The 22,401-nt window shown below is 36.4% G+C and overlaps 1 long non-coding RNA gene across 3 annotated transcripts; it reads left to right on the forward strand.

Moving 5' to 3' along the window:
* Window positions 1–6,843: 6,843 nt before the first annotated feature.
* LOC135459847 (uncharacterized) lies at window positions 6,844–15,668 on the forward strand. 3 transcript variants are annotated; one of them, XR_010443108.1, is made up of 5 exons: window positions 6,844–6,939; window positions 7,562–7,626; window positions 8,495–8,637; window positions 9,106–9,272; window positions 13,926–15,668. It is a non-coding gene; the product is annotated as an uncharacterized LOC135459847 (long non-coding RNA). The 3 variants fall into 3 exon arrangements; XR_010443109.1 differs by lacking the exon at window positions 9,106–9,272; XR_010443107.1 differs by lacking the exons at window positions 8,495–8,637; window positions 9,106–9,272.
* Window positions 15,669–22,401: the final 6,733 nt, after the last annotated feature.

Raw genomic sequence — 22,401 nt, forward strand, 5'->3', positions numbered from 1 at the left:
GAGGTGAGAGATGATCACAAGTTCTTGCTAGTACAGACTTTAATTGGTTTAAGCTAAACGTAATGATCTAATAATCATGAAAATGGGGACTGTCAGACCTATTATGGTACACTTCCCAACAGAATCATGCAATCCATAAACAAAAGAACAGTGTTACTTTCAGCTCCCATTCTTTCTTGCTATTGGGTATTTCTTCTTGTATATTGCAGGAAGAAACAGCACAAAGCAGCTTTTATCCCTGTTACAGGATAAAATTACGTTTTTAAATAAACTAGTGGCAGCTTTGGAACATTAAAATGTATTGTTTCAATTAAAAGAAATAACCTCAAAATAATCTTGAAACATTAAGAGAAAATTACATTTTCAGTGCAAGTGTTGTAATAGTTCTAAACATATTTACTTCTGAGCATTTAGCAATGTACAGAATTCAGCAGAAAAAGAAGACAACACTTGAGTAATTCTAAATTAGACACTAAAAAAAAGCTGTTCCTAAAGTTTCAAATACCCTTTTCAGTGCCATTCAGTTGAGATCTCTTAAATCACTCGCTGAATTCTCTATTTTTCATTCTTTCCCTCCTACTTTTTCTTTAATGAATGTGTAGATTTCATGTATTTTCTGCTTATTCAAATCAAGCATTTGACTGATGGAACTATGTTCATTGACAAATAGCTTAGATTTGAATGGACATACTGGAAAACAAATACAGACCAAAGGCAAAGGCAAAAAAATAATTATACTTCCTAGGAGAAAGTTGTGTACAAGTTTTCTTTCAATATATCAGACATGAAAGAATCAGACAAAATCTTTAGGAACTTTGTGTATGCTGTGTTATTACTCAAAAGGCAAATTCAGGGAAGCAAGTTTTTAAGATTAATTTCCTAAAAAATTTAGCTAAAGAGAAAGTAGTCATGGAAAACAGCATTTATTTTCTGCATAATTTAAGCAGTATTGTAACAGAACTACTGAGCTTAAGTTGCACCTTTTCAATAAATCTGAGGTACGTGCCAGGAAATTATTTCAGCAAAAATTAGGCAATAAATTAAGGAGGCACAATGCACCTAAAAAATACTTCCAACACATACACATCACTGTTCCTCTCTGCAATTTGCCATCCATGTCACACCAGATTTTACAGGGAGGAAGAAGAGCAAAGCTTTTCTTTGAATTTATCTGTCTCTTTTCTAGCTTCATCTGCTGTGCCAAAATATGTCCTTATTTAATAGAAAACTTTTTCACTATGGGTAGCTGGGATCAACCCCAAGGGACTGTGCCACCGAGCATGCAATGGCTTGCATGAGTATCAACAAACTGCTTCTGCCACATCAGGTGGCAGCTCACACAGCAGGGCACTGCTGCGTTTTCTGGTGCAGACACTGACTTTGTGTGCTTTGTCTCACCTGCATACCCAATGAGGATGATAAGTTACTTCATGACAGGGATCATAATCATAAAAATATAAGCATGTGTTTTCAAAGTTTCGTGTATTGTATTCTCAGTTAAAATATCATACAATGTAACTTGATTATCTAATTCCAAGCAAGTGAATTATTCTCATTTGAATTCAGTCTTATGATAAAATGATTTTTTTGTTGAAGAGAAGTTTTAATTCTGATGCTGTATATGAAGCATTTTAAAACCCATAAAGAAGTTTGAACAGGGGAATCTGACTGTCTGTTTGCTTAGCTTTGGCAGAACATTTTTCTAGGAGCTGAAGTCCACCTTAATCTTCTATCTTTTAATGCCAGCACTTCTGAGGGGGGCTATTTTCTCATAGAACTAACTTATTTATTTGAGAATAACTCCTAAGGTTCAATAAAATAGTTCCCTATAATGAACACAGCAGAAAATATCTTCAAACTCACAGAAGTAATTCTGTTGATATGTGGAGATTGTCTATGGTTTGAAAGTACTTTTTTGTGGGGGAGGGAGTCGTCTGCCCTTCCTCTGTAGGTTTCAGTTTTTCCAAGCTGCATGTACGAAAAAATTTAATAAGATGAATCAGCAAATCCAAATCCTTAGTATTACATCAAGTTGTCAGGTTTATGAGCTGCAGGGGAAGATGACTAATGTACTGACCAAGAACTGTATAGATACATATGGTTGATAGTTCTCATAAGATTTTACATCAGGACGTAGGCTTTGCACAGACCTTTGCTCCCCATTACTTTCCAGGGAAAGAGTTCCTTTTTGACAACAGTCAGTAAACAGTCTCCTTTCCCATGCTGCTTCTAGTCCTGTGTACTTTGCCATAATTTATGAAAACATGTTATAGACATAACTAATTTTCTTACTCTTATTACAGTTTTCCACTGGACATTTGACACTCTCTTGCTTTGAAATCAAGTCACTCATGTCACAAATGAGTCATTATTATAGGATGGGATCTCCTATCTCATTTTTAATATTCTTTGAAATGAGCATCCAAAGTATGATTACTTCCTTGAAGATATAAGAAATTAGTGCAAATAATTCAAATTAGGCCATTGGGAATGAGAAGTGTAAGCATTTAGAGAACATCTTAAGACCTGGAAAGGTTTGTTTTTTTTTTTTTTTTAATGAGTATAATGCAGATATATATATATATATCTTCTCAAGGCAGTAGAAAACCATGTTCTACTTAGTAGTTGCTTGCATTCATTGTTCACAGTTTCATTTACCTTGAAGATACACACTTTTCTTTTTGTAGTAGGCTTTGATGTCTAAAGCAGCAAGAGAATGTGAAAACATCTGCTATTTCATGAGCCCTGTAATTCAGTGGATGTCCAAAATACTCAGGAAAAAACCAACGTGCAATGATAAAAGATGTCTGAATTAAACCTCAGAAATTCTAGCAAGCATGGAAGATACTACCCTGAAAGGAGAGGAAGAACAGTATCAAAATAGAATAAAAAACAATGGCTGTGCAGACACAACTGCAGGAGAATATTTTAGATTGAAAATTTATCACTAGTCTGACGACTAGAATTTCTTCTCCAAAGCAAATAAAATGGACGATTTTCCAACCTAAATAGACAGGTGAAACACATCAAGCAATATTGAAATTTCTGAGCAGCTTATATATTTTAATAATTTAAGGAAAAATATAATTTGAGAATATTTATTATAATTAGTAAATAATCAATATGTTAATAAAAATTGTTTGGGAAAAAACCCACAATTATAAACCCTTCAAAATTCAGTGAAGACAATAAAGAAAAATTTAAAGGCTCTTAACCTTTTGACAATTAACAAACTTTTCCCAGATGTGTGACATCCAGAAGTCCAGAACTTATCTGGGAAAACAGCTGAGATTCTGATTCTACTAGAGTGAAAAATATTTCCACTGATTCTGATATGTCAGATTCTAAATATCTGGGGTAAAGGCTTTAAGATAACAAACTATGAGTGTCCTCTTGTATTTTTTTCTTGTGTGCTTCTAGTTTTCTATTTAAAACTAATCATTCAGAAATACAAATCTTATGTTATTTGTACTTCTGTTAACTTCCCCTCAAAAACAGTTGGAAAACTTCCTTTAAGATTTTATTTTGTCTTTTTTTGTTTGTTTGAAAAGGAAAAGAAAGAAATCTTTTGTGTTGTAATAAATAGAAGATGATATATATATAACTTAATGTACTGCCCCAGCATCTACCACAAATTAGTATATTTATATGTTAAAAAATAATACTTCCAGAACACGTGGTTTGATTGAATGCAGGATTCTTCCCTAAATTAAGAACTCAATAGGAACTGATCATTTGTTAAAATGTAGCTCTGTGGATTATGAATGGGAACAATTCCTGGATAGCAGTTACTGTTTTGCATTAGGTTAATTTGATTTCTCTGCAATGTACAGTGTTTTCTCACTGATGATCTACCTCAGTAACATTAACTGATACCAAATGAAATGTTGCATAAATAAAGAAATACAAATAGGAAATGGATTCAGAATCAAAACTGCAACAAAGCTTTAATAAATTATCAGATGACACAATTTCTGCCCCTAAGTTCATATACCTACCTTTCTCTTAGGTGATTGTAGTGGCTTTGGTTCACCAATTTAAGATTTCCCCAATTGGGAGATTTTCCTAGCCAACACAACAATAATGTGGCGGGTTTGATGCTGGCCAACCGCCGATGCACTCACTTCCTGCTGTGAGATAGGATCAGGAGAAAGGCAAAGCAAGCTAAAAACTTTAAAAGGTTATAAAGAAGATTTTATTAAAAGTAACTAGGAAACAAAAGTAGTAAGAATCAAAACAGCCTCCAGAACACTTTTCCCCCCACAACCTTTTCTTTCCCACTGACAACAATGTAAAGAAACCACACCCAAGATTTTCAGTCAGTTTACCACCTCTAAAATAGGTTTTCTTCAGTTCACTGGGGGAGAGAAGTCCCTCTTGTTAAAGTTATGGAGACTTCTCCACCAGAGGAAAAGTCAGTTCTCTCATGGTTCTCAATTTCATCATGAGTAGCAGCTGCATGGGGAACTCTGCTGTGGAATTCACATTCTCTGAATGTAGAGAGAGAGACAGTTCTCTCCCTCAGTTTTTTTTCCTGAGAAGCACAGAGGGAAAACAATTTTTATCTCATTTGCTGCTCCTGTTGTTTTGTGAACATGTGGAATGTATTGGAAGATTACCTGAAGCAATTTGGTAATTGGATTCTGGTGTGAGTGTTTTGTTTTCTTGACCAACCTCTGCAACCTGTGTCCTGACAGTCAGTCAGGAGACAGTCACAAGCTTTTATTCATTTCAGTTCTTGTTCAGTTTCAGTTTAGATGTAGTGTAATATAGTACAGAATAATATAGTATAATAAAGTAATTAATAAGCCTTCTGATATCATGGAGTCCTCCTCATCATTCCTCCCACCAACCGGACAAAATTTCACTGATACCCTGCCATTGTGAAATCCTTCCCATTTCCACAAGCCTTCCCACAGCTTGTCAGTGGGCCGTGTCAATTTACAGGGTATTGTTTTAAAGATGAGCTGTTCAAAGGCAAAAGTTGTCATTGTCTATTTCTAAAATCATCTTTATCCTGGGTAACAGAGATCTTCTTCTTCTCCTGGAAGCATAGGACTACTCTTCACTCTTCAAACTTCTCATGGGATCACAGCTATTTCAACATCTGCTTATCTTAACATGGAAGCTTTTGCTCGATATCAGTTTGAACACTTTCATCTCCCCATAGTTTCATGAGTCATAGGGAAAAAGAGTTCTTTCTCCATAGATTACAAGAGGATTTCAACTCCAAAAACAAGCCATTTCCTCCCCCTCCTATCTGGGACTTAACTTCTTCCTCACTAACCTCAATGTCTTCATATTGTTCCTTTACATACTTGCATCTTGTTCCTTTCTCTCACTCGAGGGAGGATTGAAGCACTGAAAAGTTAACACCACGCCTGAGGCCTACCTGGCCTGCCGGTAACTTGTGGCTGGGAGCTGCAGCTGGGCTGTGTTAGGATCTGCTTCATGGTTGGTCTTTGCTTTTGTGCACGGGCTGCAGGGCTCTCTGGTCTCCCAGCTGCATTGGGGGAAGAGGATTTGATGATAAGATCTTCACAGCCGAGGCCAGCCCTGCTCTAGCCAGGGCTCGGCAGCTCCTCCCGCCTTCCTGCCGGCAGATGCTGGAGCCCGGCCTGGCCTGACCAGTGCCGATGGGGGCGGCGGGAAAGTTCCCAGGGTTTTTTGTCTTTAACATGTGTGTTTCACAGAGGCGTGTCCAGCTTCCCAGTGGTACAACAGACTGCGAGTTACACTAAGTTTTTGTCACTTCCCTGAATTTCTTCCCATTCCAGACCAGGACAGTGATTTATTTTCTAATGGAGAAAAGCAATCATACGCTTACAGTATATGTGGATTTTCTTCCAGATGGAAGAAAACAGCAAATAAAAAGCAGCAGGTAGTAGAAGAAAGTGTGGTGTTGCTTCCTGTTGGCTCTAAAAAATACCACAGAAGATGGGTAGACAATGTAGCATAAAATCTTGTAATTCTGCCATACTTATCATGGGTAGGGGTCAAGTGCCTTATTATCACCACACTTACGTAAATAGTTACCTAGAAGTACAGCTTATTAATTGGTTTGATGTTCAGTACCTGGTGTGTGGTGTACATGGAGCTAAGTCTGTCTCTGCAGAGTTGTTGTTGGACAAAGGTTGTTGGACAGAGGATGTCAATTATCCAGCTCGCCTACTTCTGCAATGCTATGTACTGCATGTCATCAACAGTCGCAAGGGGTTCCTGCAAGAATGCTGGGGTTTATCTCATGCAATGAATGACAGGGGGTTGTGGTTGTTCTAAAATGTTGTGTATCTATCTAATTAGCTTAAAGATCTAATAGAATAAGAATGGTGTTTGTCAGAAAATTGTTTTATTCAGTACCTATTAATGTTGTTATATATATATATAAATAAATTCTACCATTTCTGATTATTTGTAAAGTGATTAAGCAATTACAAAAAATTAATTGGACCACAGTTTTGTAGTTCAGCTGCACTTATGAAAACTGGAAGAGATAAAAGAGAAGAAACCATATTTGCTCAATATACAAACAGGTAAAACTTAATTTGTGCAAAATGAGCATTAAACACAACCGGGTAACACCATCCAGTGGTTAGCCCCTGCTGGTCATATACATAACATTCTCAAATGCCTTGTTTTGGTGATAGCTTTTCCTTTCTACAGTGAAAAATGTGAGGGGGTAGAATGTAAGAGAATAGTGCAGAAGGCAATCTCACCCCTGAGGAGTTGCAGCTGCACTAATCACCAAAGATTAGGAGCAGCTCTGCCCTTAATAGGCCACAACTGTGTCTAGTAAGAAGACAAGTGCTACAAAAGAGTGGGTTAGCTGGGGGAGGTAATGGATGGATGGAAAGTGAGAGCATTGGAGTTTGTTGGCTGTGCTATGAAGAAAAAGAAGTCAGTGCTGTGAGGATCTGCCCATGAGAAATCACCAAGAAGGTATTGGAGCTTTTGCAATATGATAACAAAAAAAAATACGTGAAAAAGGACTAAAAGGTTTATTTTTCCTTATTTTTATAAAACAGTCATGTTTCTAGCTACAGGACAGCCTGACGTCATTGCAGAAAAGCATGATCTAAAATAGGCAGACAGATTAGACAGATGCTTGTAATTGCTACAATGTATTAACAGTATGAGGCATAATGTTTTAATATATAATTCTCTTTCTTGAAATGGATTCCGTTCATCTTGCTCAAGAGCAACAGCATTCCGCAGTAAACTCCAATTTCATTTTAAACTTGACAGCATGATTAGTCTTTCACATGAAATAGTTATTGGAAGTAGAGATGTTATCATAATTTCTTTTCCATATATTTAAATAATGGAACTGATCAAAGACCAGATACTTAGAAGAAAGGTAAGGGTTCTTTTCTTATTTCTCTTGACAAAAATAATTAATAGCATCTGTCCTGAGAAACCGCATTCATAAAAGTCCAGTATATTTTAGATGGACAGTGTTAGAAATGTGCCCCTTATATTGCCAAAGATCCTAAATGTACTAAATGTTAATTCTCTGTTCTCACAAACTTTAGCAAATTTTTCTTTTTCATTTATTGTTTAGTTTAGTCACAACTGTCAACTGTGAATTGAACTGACAACAGAAGTGTTGGTGCAGTCTAAGATTTTGTAAGTGATTTTATTTTTCTCTGACAACAGAAAAATTGTCTGGAATTCATTTAAATGACATTATTTGCTGTTTAGGCCTTCTAAGCTTTAGTCTAAATATTTTCCCAAATTCTCTCTATGCACTGCTACAGTATGCCTGGTATTGCCCTTATCTTACAGGATCATAAGGAGGTGTCTTCATAATAAAGTGTATTGAAGTTCAGATTATCTAGGCACAAGTGAAAATGGATTTAATTTCATTTTACTACACGACAGGCTATCACACAATTGTCTCTATTTAATTTGCCACACATTTTCTTTTCTGTATTTCAATGATATCACAGTTCTTTAACCCAATGGCATGGACTACTAGCCTGAAAAAAACACAAAATATAAATCCAAACCAAGGGGGATCCAATAAAATAAGAAACGTTAAAACGAGAAAAGGCAATAACAATAGGTATAGCAGATACTAACTATATAGATTATAAGCTCTCTGCATTCATGTAGACAAGCTTCAATCTTTTTAGCAACTTCCTGCTCCTAGTACAAATTTGTCCTACTTATTTTTCCATCTGCATTGTGGAGAGGGAAGGGAAATATTATTTGGGGGGGGCACATGTTTTGTGGTTCAGTGGTTGGAGACAGGGACAACACACACACTTCAGAGCTTCATGTGACAGCAGCAAGATTTATTGTTCAAATTTAGTTTATGTAGGGGGTTTGACACACCCCAGTGTAAACTGCTGATTGGTCTGATTCCCACACAGCCCAGCTTCCTGAGCAGTGTGATCTCTGCTGCTTAGGATGGAATGCAATTGGTGAAGTCTTTGTGTAGGTTTGAATCCAAGCTATCCCTGCCTCATTTGAGGAGCTGTTTTACCTCTAGGCTGGCCAAGGTTGAAGGTCTGATATGACCAGATTTATTTGGCGGCTACAAGCTTGCTGCAACCGCGACAGAAAAGAAGAAAGCAAACAAGCAAGAAAATAATTCATAACAATGTTTCTTTCAGTAAATAGGACCTCTTTAATGTAAGTACATTGTATTCCATGCTGCCATTAGGCTTTCATCTGTGATTTGTCAACCACTGCAGTATTGTTATCCATGTGGCTTTTGTGACTGTTTCTAAAACTGCTTTGAAATACAAGTTGAAGCAATAATGAATATTTTTCAGTTCTAGTGGAAATTACTTTAAATTTACCCAAACATGTATTTTAGACTGTTTTTATTGTGTATGAAAGAGTTGCAATGAGAGAGAATGTTTGAGGATTGCAGGGTGGTTGTCATTCTCCTTACAGACACATTTTCACCTGCTCAGATGGTATGCATCTATGCCTTGATGGCAATACAACTGGCATTTTGCTGCATATCAAATTATTCTTTCAACAGATGAGTATGTTTTTGTCAGTTTGCCTTTTAGATTATGCTGTGTGTTTCCTAGTGCATTCTTTCAAATTTTACACTTCAAAATTGCTCTGGCTTTCACTGTCATAATTTAGCTTGGCTGGTTTGAGTCCACGTGTCATGGATATTGCAGACATAATCCTATTTGTTGCGTCTAACAAGAAGATTTGTGGTGAATGGAATGATTTACCCAGTGAGACTGAATTCAAACTAATTAGCTACAGTTACTCTACACTAGACAAACAGTTTGCAAAAACAAGAGGTGAGTCTACATCAATTCCAATCTACATTGCACATATTCCAAGGGAGGTGGTACTTGATCATGCATAGCAGTATCTCATAATAGATGATGTCTTGGTTTTTATTTTTACTTCTGCTTTGTTACTAAGCTTGAAGGATTCATTATAAATAGATATTCTGTACAGTTGTTTAAAGCTCTGATTTTAATAACAGCAATCAGTTAATTTAATTTCACCTTCTGTGTATTTATTGTCTATTTTCTACTTCTGTAGATTCTTTTCTGTTAGTTAAGAGTGAAGCCTGAGGTTTGTTCTCCATTCAGGCTCTGAATGTGTGTCTTCTGTCTGATGTATCCTAATTTTTCAGCTGCAGTATTATGTAATTTACAAATAAGTAATTGGACCTAAGTGCAGAAGTTTGAGATTTACAGTGGAAAAACACTGAAAGCAAACCTATGAATTGGTGTATATAGTTATTTAAACTAACTGAAAAATAAAGACATAAAGTGACTACTTAAGTGGGTAAATATATTCATGTAAGTACAAAATAATTTTTATACTCTTGAGGCAGATAATTTCCAGTTGCAGTTAACTGTCTGTTTACATATTTGTATGTGCCACAAAGGTGCAAATTTTCCAGTAACAAAGCGAAGACAGCAGAAAATTATAAACACCTATAACTATGTCTTAAAATAACAGCTTACTGCTTTTGGCTTTTCATTTCATTGGAGGATGTCCCCATCTAGCCAAGGGAAATTCTTCTTTGAGGTGGCAAATGTGGGATTAAACATTTTGGTCTGTAGAATGTGTGTAGCTGTCAAAATCCAACTCCTCAAACATTATGCTTATAACAAGGCATATGTTTCAAAAGCTAGCCAGAAGAATAAATAGTAGTGGTGATGCCTCCGTGTGTATAGCCTCTGTAATTTGATTATCATATAATAAGGTTTCTCTCTTCTAATGAGAAACTCTGGTATTTAAAGTTCCCAGAAGTTTCACAACCACTAAAATATTTGAAAATATGTCAGTGTCTACAGGATTTTTAGAGTTTGTTGAATAACAGAGATAGGCACCTTCTTTTAAAACAGCTTGCTTGTAGTGGATGAAGACATGCTGAAATTGGAAAATCTGAGATCTAGGAATCTTGGCCTCCACATTTTCTTATGTGATAGTTATTTAGATGTATTATTTTCAATGTATTAACATGATTGTTTTGGCACCCTAGAAGAAGTGTTTCCAATTTTGAATTTAATTTTGGGACACTTGATGTCCTAGGTACTCTAGAGGACACTGATAATACAATGCTACGGATTTTACTTTAAGCTAGAGGACTTGAAAGTTAGGTATGAAACCTGTGCTAAAGGTATGTAGTTCCTTCTGTAACATAACCTGAACTATTTTTAATTGCATTGAAATTACTGCTGTGACAACAGTTGATCTATAGAAGTATCTTCCAAAGCACAGTAGTACAGAGATTCAGTACTGAGCAAAAGAATTCCACTAAAACCTTGTAAACATGCTGATGGGGAGTTTACACTGAGAATACATGATATGAGTTATTTCAAAAGTACCATTTATCCATGTTCATTTGTTTGTTTGTAAGATAGCTCTAAGCTGAAAGTACTTCTGCTACTTCCTATACTGATTTCTGAGATGCTGCTCCAACTATTATTTTTCTGAAGGCACTTAACACAGCATTTCTCAGGTTTCAGTCAGAGTGGAACACTGAAGCAAGGTCCATAAATCAAATCTGTGATTGGCTCCTTCATTTCTTGTTCTGGCTGATAGTTAGGTGACACTGTTTCTGAGTTTTGCTGCTGTCTATGAAGCTTTCTTTCTCCATTACATGTTGGTGGATTTCTGTTTTCTGGGGATGGGGAGATGCTGCACTGCTTGTTGTTTTAACCAAAGAGTTTCTAGGCCCACTGGCATCCTCATTCATCCTGGAAAGGATGTTTTTTCTCATATTTTAGAATTAGAGTGGCTGTTTCCTTATTTAATACAGATTTTGAGAAGCTTAGATCAGATACTATGTATTACAGAGGTAATCACTTGACACATCTCTCCACGTAAACATTACACAGCAGCATTCATTGTACCCTGTTAGCATAGTGATTACTAAATTATGGCACTTCTCTCAGTGTTAAACAGTCATAAACTGTTTAGTTGATGACATTAGGTTTCACTTTCTTCTTTCCCTTTGAGTCTCACTGTGCTGGATGAGATTTTTTTTTACTTACAGATGTGGGTTTTTATTGCAAAATACATATGTGTAGAAATGAAAACATTTAAAACCTAATCGCCATCTCTTCTATCTCAAAATGATAATAACAAGAACAACAACAGCAACAACAACAGCAACTCCTACGCTGCCAGTTATGATAAAGACAGAATCTACTTTTAACATGCTGAATAATAATCAGAACTAAACCAACTTGGTTAATCCAATATAAATGCTCCTTCCACCCTTGTGTTTCAATTTAACATCAATGGATATTCTCAGTCTTTCGTTATGTTTTTTCTGGGCACTTAGGAGAAACTTGTTGTAGAGAAGAACATTTGAGTCTCTTCTTTACAGTGACATCAATCCTCTCAAAGAGAACAATGGCAGAGAACTTCTGCAGTTATCAAAAATCATGTGCTTATACTTTTAAACTTCTGGAATGGCATGTGTTTCACTTTACTAGTTAGCATTCTTCCAGGTACTTTGAGGCTAGTCTTCAAAAGTTAGCATAATCTAGGACCCATTCCAGCATGTTTGCGCATAGTCCCTCTGCACTGAAAGCTTGGAGAGTTTTGATGCTATGCACTTTAGCTATTACATGCCAGTGGTCCTAAAGTCAGAGGACACTTGCAGACAACTTTAGTTTAATTGTATTTTAACAGGTCAATTCTATTGCACAAATATTTCTGTTAGCACACAGAAGTTTGTGTGCCTTATTTCAAGGTTTGGTGTTCAGCAATTTTCTGAGCAAGGGCTCCTGAAAGCCAAACAATTTCTGACTCAAAATGGTTTAAAATGTAATATAAAGAAGAATATACAGGGGGAGATGATGCTGGAAATCATTAGCTGCATTCCAGCTCTTTTTTAAAAAATGTTGCAGGAATCCCAAAATCAATATGTAGTTTCTGACAAAACAAAAGATTAAATGAGTCGTGAAGCAAATATAACATGATGCCACTGCTACTCCCCATTTTCTGGCAAGCTTTTGACTTTCCCATCAAAGACATTTAGAGTCATTTTAACTGATTATGAGGTAATAAAACTTTTGGGGATTCAGTAGTTATTTTTCAAGGGACATATTCAGATGTCTCTGTGGTAGTCAGTGTTCTGCTGGCAGAAATCTACTAGAAAAGAGCAAAGGAACCAACTGTTTATGAATGCTACTAAATCTGACATCCTTTCTGAACGGTATTCTGTGTTTTAAAGTAGAACTAAGAAGAAATGTCATAATAATTAAATTGAATGTAGTCTAAAAAATATTCCTTTAAACTTCTGTATGCATTTCTTTAAGTCTTTAAGGTCAATTGTTTTATATCACTTACTTTCTGTGGCAAGTTATTTTTTTAGCCTAGTTATTTACTTCTGTTGTGATAACTCTTTGAGAAGTGTTTGTTCCTAAATTAAAAATTGGGCCATTAACTTATGAAAAGTAATTATGTTATGGTTGGCAGAACACACTTAGGAGCCACTCAAATTTTTCCAGCCCAGGAAAGGAATGTGCTGACACTTCTGCTTACGTATACTTTAATATAGAAATTTACTGCTTGAAGACAGGCTGCATGTATGGTGCATTAGTACTGGAAAGCACTAGATCTTGTGTATTTGTTCTGAAGCAGTGAATGTGTTCATATTCACAGGAAAAAGTATCAGATCTTGTTTTTCCAGAACTTAGATAAAGCTGACATGGTGTTAGTACAAGAAAGGTCTTGTGCACTTTGCTCTCAGAGTCACTGTATTGGTGCAGAGTAACTATGATTAGAAGAACAGATCAGTGGATTTCAGTCTACATCTCTACTGGCAGAGTAGACATTTTTTCTAAGATCCTTTCTTTTGCATGGAATTTGGATCTTTTTGTTAGCAAGTGTTCTAGATATTGATGGCTGATGCATGAGAGTTTTTGGAGCTCATTTTCAGTAGTACCATGTAAGGTTTTTAGAAAATGAGGATTGATTGATACATCCTAATACTAAAAGATACATGCATTTGCTAAATGCAGTTCTCTTGTGTGGAAAATATCTTTAAAAATAAATGTTCCTGTAATTTACTAGAAAGAATAACTTCACATGTGGAATCTTCAGAGACTTAATTTAGGGTATGTATGAGATAAGGCAGTGATATGTGAGGCAATTAACTTTTGGTCAGGATTTATTGTCATCATAGCAGTCAAAGTATTGAAGAAATTAGGAAGAATTAAAAGATTGTATGTAAAATTAAGTGACTGTATACAATATTAGTCATAGTTAAAAATATATAAATACCTCAGTTTTGCTAGTACTGACCAAGAAAGGGCAGTTCAGCAGCTGAATCTGTTGTTTTTGTCAAACAGTTTGGGTAAAAACCCAAGCTCAGTAGTGTTCTCTGAGCAATGGCAGCTGAATTTTCTCAAAGTAACAAATTCTTAGCTGCACAATTTAAAAGTGATATTCAACAACCCTTTGTGCTTTCCCACCAGAAAACCCACTCCTCTGTTCACTCTCTCCATGGACCACTGCTCCTCACAAGAACATGCTGCTGATGGACTCTCCACAGACTAGAGGTTCCTTCATGGCATCTTCACCTGCTCTGGCATGGCATCCTCTGCAGGTCCAGTGTGGGTATCAGCTCCATTGCAGTTCTCCATGAGCACAGAGACAGCACATATCAGTCGAAATTGTTGGTAAAGCTGAGTACATGCAAAGGCAGTATCTGAGTCTTGTCACCTCACTCTCAAGGGAAGAATGGTCATACAAGGTATTAGGGTTCTTCACATGAAAAGTCACATAAAACAGTAACATCTGTTAGATAGTTACGTTATCTCAAAGTCTCAAAGCAGACCTGGATCTTGTTCCTTCTGAGGGTGAAATAATGTGACTGCAAGTTGGGCCTTTTATCTGGGTGCTGTATAAAAAGGAGACTCCTTTAAGGATCTTTCATTCTGTCACAGGGTAGAAATCTTAGAGAGAGGTGATATGGTAGGTAGATGATTAATTTAGATAATATCCACTAAGATTTTGAGATTTAAAATCAGATGAGGAAAAACTTGTACTGGACAACCATTTGGAATACGCCAGATGCACAGAATCCATTAGTTATCATGGTATTTAAGAACTCTGAGGGAAAGACTTTTTCTGAAGACTGTGAAAATGTTGAAGGCATGGATATAGTCCTTCAAGACCTCAGGTAGTGTCCCAGAGACTGTAAAAAATGCCGCTTCAAATTTTGGTGTTTTTTTAATGTGTGCAAACCAGTACAGCATCTGGCTTCTTTCAGTTTTTCCAGACATATAATGAAGTCTGGATAAACTTTCTAATTTTTTCTACCACTTCAGCAAACAGAGAGTAATCAAAGTTATTCCTTTCCTGGTACAGATTAATGTCAATATAAACAACAACATCACCCTCCCCGTCTTGCTTTCCCTGCTTCTTTTGAGCTTTATTGTGCTTTGATTGATTTTAAAAACATGATCTCACACTTGGTGTGTAGAGCATTTGTGGTCTTCATTGATGCAATGCAGACATCAGTATGTCTGTTTTATGGCTTTTCAGGGGCATCATGGCTGGCATTCATGGCATTCATTCAAATTTCACCACTGTTTGATGCTGTGGCTTTGTCTCTCTAAAGATGTCTTATGGCTGTCACCTTTCCTCATCTATTCTCTAATTAATTGCTGTAATAAAATGTTGAAGGGTATTCTATTGAACTTTTCTGTCCACAAAGACTTACTATAAATACTTATGGTTAATAATAGAAAAAGCATACAGTTACATCATTAAATTACACTTTTAAGAGAATTTATAATTGTACACAGTATTTAGTATGCTTTTGTGTGAAGTAGTGAGCACAAATAAGCTAGATAAGCATTATATAATCTGTTTAACATATGATACTAAAGTGGTTTTGAGCAATTTTTCATGCTCTAAAGAGACCAAGATTCTTATAATGTAATTGAGATATTTACAGGGCTAAATTTGTGTCATTCTTTTCATCACTTTGTATCATGTACCACACACATAAGTGCATATATGTGAAAGTGCATGTGTGAAAATAAGCTGTGGCACATTCTCAACTCTCTTATTGGGAGAACAATTTAAATTAGTTTCCAGAGCAGAAACTGTTGTAGAAGAGGCAAGTAATAAATTAGATGGATAGCTTTTGCTCTGTAGACAAAACTATTGCAAAAAGTTAATTTAGAATGTGTACTGTTAAAAAACATGAGTTTCAGAGCCTGAAAAAGAAATTGCAAAGTCTTATTTCTTTCTTATTTCAATAGTTAGAAAGAGTGCCTGATTAAACATTTAAATCAAATCCTGGTTTTGTGGTTTCTCAGTTTTTAAACTGTTCATGTCTTAACACATGTTTTTTTACTTTATTTTTAATTTGCACTTGGGGTCTGGGGGGAGGTGGATGAGTGTCTGCATGGTACTTAGTTGTTGGCTTGGGACAAGGATAACATTAGTATTTACTGAATGGGCAAAGTAATCTACAATAGGAAAAAATGGAAATATGCTTTTAAAAAAATTAAACTATAATCATGCTTTACACACAGACTCCACATTTTGTAACTTATTTTGTAAACACAAACACACTTGTAACCCAAATACCCCCTCTCTTCTGTCAAAGTTGTCTTAACTTTGACAGAGTTAAGATTTCCCATATAATCCCATTTTATCATGGGATTTAAACCTTGTTCAGATAGTCTCATGAGGAATAGAATTCTTAATATTGCATAAATATTAAAGCAATGCCTTTCCAGGTATTCCCACATTATCTTCTGCAATAGTTTTTCCTATTTTTGGTGTTTCAGATCCCCCACAAAATTTTTGGTGCTAAGCAAAAAATACTTGGGTTTTTTTTCCATATGGTTGCATGAGCTTGTTAGGATGCATTCACCTCTCTGCAATGTAAATATATGTATACAGGAGAGATGTTAGAAAGTGTAGGTGTTGAAATCATGGTGAAGTTGTGATCTTCTAAGTCACACTGTTTTACAAATTTTTAATTGAATTTTAAGTAAAGGGGGAAAATACTGTTCAGATTTGAACTTCAATGAAAGTGAATAGCCTGATATTGAAAGCATTAAATCCAATCTCAAATAATTTTAAGCTCAATTGAACAACTGTTTCTTTAAGTGAAAGCCAACACTAAATTTAATTTTCTAAAGCAAAAGAACCCTTCTTATTTAACTAAAGGGAACTCTGCTTGTCTTTAGGAAAACTGGGTGGTCTGTCTTAAATTATAATATAGACACATTACCTGGAGTACTGTGACATCCACAGGAATATGAATCCAATACACCCTGTCTTCTTACACATTTTTCAGGCTGTGCAGTATTTGTAGCCCCTGCTGTGAGAAACATGACTGCATTCAAAAAAGAATTTTGAAAACCATGCATTCATTGTCAGATAAGACCTTAACACAGAAAGTTGTGATGGGAAAGATGGAAACTATGAAAGAATGAGCTGTTCTGGAATGTCCTACAAAGTGAAGAAAATAGATAAAAGGCAAAATAATCAGCATTGGTCAGAATGGCAAGGGAGGTGTCTTTTTTCATAAATTCTAATTTAGTTTTGTTGTCTACTCTTGAGGAGCACATTCGTTGCAGATAGCTTGGGGTACAGCTACAGTGGAACTGCAGATGGAGCTCTGGGTGGCAGGACCTGAGACAAGGGGCTGTGAGCAGGCACAGCAAAGGGGACAGGGACCTGTGGCACAGGTCACAGCCAGGTGAGAGATACTCAGATACCCAGCAGGAGCTGAGGGCTCAAGCAGTAAGAGCCAAAACTTCCATGTGTTTGGACTGCAAGGGTATCAACGCCCAGGATTTGCTGCCTGCAGAGGCATCAACTCCAGATGTTGCAGCACCATGATTAAATTAATTCGACAATGCAGAGGTTTGATACTTAAAAATGGGACACTGAGTCAAATCAGGGAGGAAAGCTGGTCTGACTGTGTGAGTGATGTGAACAGGGAGTCAAATGGGGTGCCCATCTGGCTTACTGGAGTGACCCATGGTGAAGAGTCTTCTGTTCCAGTGACAGTCTTGGGTGGCAGGAATGTGACTGGCAGAGTGGCTCCCAAATGGTCAGACCAGGAAGTTTCCTTAACACATACATCTCTTTAAGGTAACTGGGTGGATTATTTATCCTGGATAAACTGAATAAACTGAACATATTCTGAGATGGTCACATGGTCAGCTTGGTATCAATCATTAGACCATCTTAGATTCTCTTGGCTCAGTGGAAGAGGAGTAAAAGAAGAAGGATTATATGCAAGGCCTAAACAGTTCTGGTGCTCCTGTGATTAGCTCAGCTTCAGTGAACTTAGTTAAACTGTGCCTATGTGCTGCAGTTTAGGACCTTGTCCTCAATATCAGTTAAGAAATGAGACTGAAATCACTGATATTATCAAACCATAATTTGACCTGTTAAACGACCCTGCAGTCTGGAACCTAAAAATGTATCAAGAGGAAGGCTGAGGGGGAGCAAATGATGAACCAGATGGAGCAAAGGATTTAATTATGTCACCAAACATAAACTCAGACTTTTAAAAGTCAATCTAACATTAATTCAAATAACATTTGCTGCTCCAAATAGCATGACAGATTTAGGGATGATTTTTTAATAAAATTTTCTTGGTTTTCTCTGGGGGCTGGAGGACTGGCAAAGGGAAAGCCCTCTGGAGGGCCAATCCCTGAGCTACAACCCTGCAATCAGGGAGAGCAAGAAAATTGCCTCAGAGTCCTTTGCAACTGTACGTTGATTTCTTTTACCCCACTGGCCCTTCCCCTTTGCTTTGTCCCTACACCTCATCCCATTCACTCCCATGTTTTCCCCTGCCACATGCCTTTCCCATACGAACCCCTGATTTCCCCTGCCTCCTTGGAGCTGATGCCACTGGCCTCCTTTGCAGAGTGCCCTGCTTTTAATAAAAGCTTATTCTCTGTGGAATGCCATACAAGGCCCTGGTCTCTTCCCTCTCTGTTGCCTGGTAGTATTGAACGGCTAGCTGGTGTGAGGGAAGGATGTGCCTGTGCCACTGAGCTGTCCTTTTCAGGACACTTCTTCAGGAAGATCATGGCACCCTTACCACCGCGCCGTCTGTCAGGGCAGTTTCAAATTAATTTCTTCACCTCTTTTTTCTAAGCAGTAGAAGGGCTGACTTAGTAGGGCTATAAAGCTCTTTTGAAATGGTTATTGTTAATTTCCCAAAGTATCAGATGGCTGATGTCCATATTGCATGAGGTGGCATTGAATATGACTCTGCTTTTCTGCTCAGATAATTGAAAATTGACAATTTAAGCATTTGTGGTTAACTTCTATGTAACTTAAATTCTGCAACAAATTTTTTTCCTTTACTCCGGTGCTTTTTTCCCACAGCTTATTCTAACAAGAATAATAAAACATGAAAAAAAACTAGGAAAATCAAATTGGATGGCAAGATCACTAGGAGAAATCATATAATCTCTTGGTCTTTTACACCTTCATGATAAGAGATTTGAAATTGAATTTTCAATTTCATTGAAATTTAAGTTTAATGGAAATCTGTATGCATGTCACAAATACCAACTCAAAAAGATGTCTAGGAAGATAGATACCTAGTATTTAATATCTTGCTATCTCTTGCTGCAATTACTGCATTTGTAATGTTGTAGTAAAATACAGCTGGAACAAGGGAGGGGTCTGGTTTTAACTATATAGGTTGGTTTTGGAATTCAGTGAACTGATATGTTAGTGGCTTTAGCCCAATATTTGATTTATGCTTCAATATGTTTCTTCATTATTTGATTGCTGCTGGTTCATGGCAAACCTTACAGGCTGTATTTTCCTGATAGAGAGCAAATCTTAAGAAACAACACAAAAACTGAAGCAAATATTACTAGCATTATGCAGATAACTGCTTTACCTTCACCTTGCATTAGATAGCAAGTGATACATGAGTACAAGACTTCTGTATAGTTATCAGAAGACTTTATTGGAAAGATTATGTAAAACAAAAATGATATCAACTGCTAACTTTCTTTTCATTGCATTTTCGGGAAAACATTTTATAGTAGTATTGCTACAATGAGAGAAAAAGGCCATGTTTTTAGATGAATGCTACTTGTAGAAATGCATACTAGGAAATAAAAATATACCTAAAGTAGTGATAGGTGGTATGCATTTTTTATGAATGCATTAGCTAAATATCTGGGTCTGTACTAAATGACAGAAATTTACACTTTTGAAGTGTAAGGCAGCCTACAATCTTTTTTTATCCTACAGGTTTAATATTTTTCAGGCATACGTATTCTTGTAGCAAAAGCAAAATCTACATGTAATATTTCTTCCAGATTAAGAAATAGCTTCACTATTTATCCTGCTATAACATTTAGATACACCTTCCCCACAAGGGCTTTTATTGTATTTTACAGGAGATAAGGAGTACCTATGCCATAAAGATTTTCTTTAACCCAAATGGTGTTTTAATAGAGCATCTCTATAAGTTCTTTATTAAACTAAATTAATATCATTTCCATACCGTATTTAGGGTATCAGAATGACATTTGTTGGATATAGATGTAAGTCCAAACTGAGTGATGATGAATGTTCCACATAGTAAAAATGTTATGCTAGCAAGCAAAAGCCTTAAAAGTTAATCAGACTCTAGCCAAGAATTGTTATATGAAAGACAAAAAAAGAGGAGAGGACTATAAGTGGGGCTGTGCATTGTGAAGAATTTTGAGATTTCCATAGTTGGTTTAATTTCAGCTGGGATCTGAGGCATAATAGACTGAAAATCTATCTACAATCTGAGAAATCACATCACTTAAGGAGACAAAAATATTTTGTAAAGGCATGCTGCTTTCCAGTATTTGAGACTTCATGAACAGGCACATTACTTGGTCTCCTTTTTGATATAAAGACAAAATTGCTGAATCCCTGCCTTTATTGTAATCCTGGAGGTATTCTGAGAAGCTCTGTGTCTAAAGCTCAAGAAGATCCTGGACTTCTAGACCATGTCACCAGCATCTGGAAATTGAATTGCTTCAGGAGCCAGCTACCTCTAAAGACAGGAAGCTCACATGGCAGTCAGGGGGCTGTGTAATCCCTGTGTTTGAGGTAGCTGCCAGGTTTCTGGGGATCAAACAGCAGATTGCTTTGGAAAATTCCTCCAGATGAAGGAATTTGGATGCTATGTAGGTATGAAGATTACTGTGGGCTTCCTGACTATTACCATACCACTCAATCACTTTCTAGGCTCCAGTACAGTAAATAGCCAAACTGGCCTTGCCAGTGATGAATAAATACAAAGACAAGTAGAGAGTTTGCTTTGGCAAATCTACTTATATTCTGTCTGATGCAAAATGTAAGCATCTTTATCAAGGAAGATTTTATGGGGGAAGAGGTATCTCAGTGAATGGGTCAATGCCAATATGCTTTTAGGATTTTTCTTAATCAACTTTAAAAGAAAACAACCAGGCCCAGTGTAGAAAAAGTTCAAAACCCCCCAAGAATTACAAAAATGTCTGATTAAAGATGCAGACCTGTTAAAATTACATTGTGTCTATTTAGGGCTCCAAGTAGCCTCAATTCATCACTTGGATGAATTCATCATCATTCAAAAAACCTTGCAAAGGTTTTGAAATAGATTAGCTTTCAACCCAAACTATCCTATTATTTTATTATAGGATGGAAAGTAGAATCCTATGCTTCAGGGTTGTACAAAGTATTTTTGATGTGAGATAATACTTTTACAAAGTATTAACTCACATTCTGTTAAAATATTTTCCTGTACTTCTTTTATGTAACTAGTATCTAGCTCCTGTTGGCCTCAGGGTACTAAGTAAGATGAGATGAAGACATTACTTTTTGTAGTACTGCCATGAAGTCAGGAAAAACTTAAATGTAGAACTTAGTTGGAAGCCAATGAAACACTTGTCTGCCTTTCCCTCAGGCTCTGATTCATTAAGAACAAAATGCCATTCAGGCATATATGAGTAGATTATTGATTTGGCTGAAATTAGTAGGATTTATATTTGAAGTTAAACACATAGTTGGTTCTAGTTTTGTCTTACTATTATTTTAATCATGCTAATACAATTCATAAAAGCCTTCTGTGTATCAGAATTCTGGTGTGTACATTTTTTGCATCTACAGATGCACGTGCGGAAATATCTTTAATGTGATAAAATGCCAAGTAATTTCTGCTTCCACTCTACTGTCATTGTTTGGCAAGATTCAATCCCTTAATGATTTCTTGAAGTAATGCTCCTTTTCAACAAGGTTAGTTGTCTTGTGAAAGAAATCATACTGCATTTACAAACAGTAAGAATAAGAAAGTTTACATAGTGCATCAAAATATTTGTACATAGGCTGACAATAAGGGTCTAATGGATGCTTACCGAGAAATTAATGATCTCCAGAGAACCTCCCTACTTCTGCTGATGTCATGTGGGATTTCGAGGTGTTCCAATTTACTTTAGAATAAGCTCCTCGCTGATCTCAACACCAGTAAAAAAATCTTAAATACATTCTACATTCAGTAACACAGTATGGTGTTCCAAGAGAGACCAGTCTGCTGAGTCTAGTCGTGTTTCTTTCCACAGTAAATATTGGTGTCATGTTACCATTTGTTTGGTCTTGGTTATGATTGTGCATATGTTCACTTCAGAGAATTGCTGATAACGCTGGTCTCCTGCTCCCAGACCTGAGTCAAACAATAATTTTTAAAAAGCACCATAAAGGATGAAAAAACTTCCTACCTGAGATATTGGTTAGATTCACTTTCCCATTTCTCTTAACAAGAGTTTTCAGGCTGACCTGCTTAAGAGAAATGTAATGAGGAAAAATATTCTAAGGACAAACATGATCCCATTGTACATAGGTGGAAAACCCTTGTGTTTAAAAACCTTGTGTTTAAAAACAAACAAACCCAAACAATTGTTCTGGAAAGCAAGGACGCAATGAAAT

This window comes from Zonotrichia leucophrys, chromosome Z (assembly GCF_028769735.1).
Source record: "Zonotrichia leucophrys gambelii isolate GWCS_2022_RI chromosome Z, RI_Zleu_2.0, whole genome shotgun sequence".
Classification (NCBI taxonomy): Eukaryota; Metazoa; Chordata; class Aves; order Passeriformes; family Passerellidae; genus Zonotrichia; species Zonotrichia leucophrys.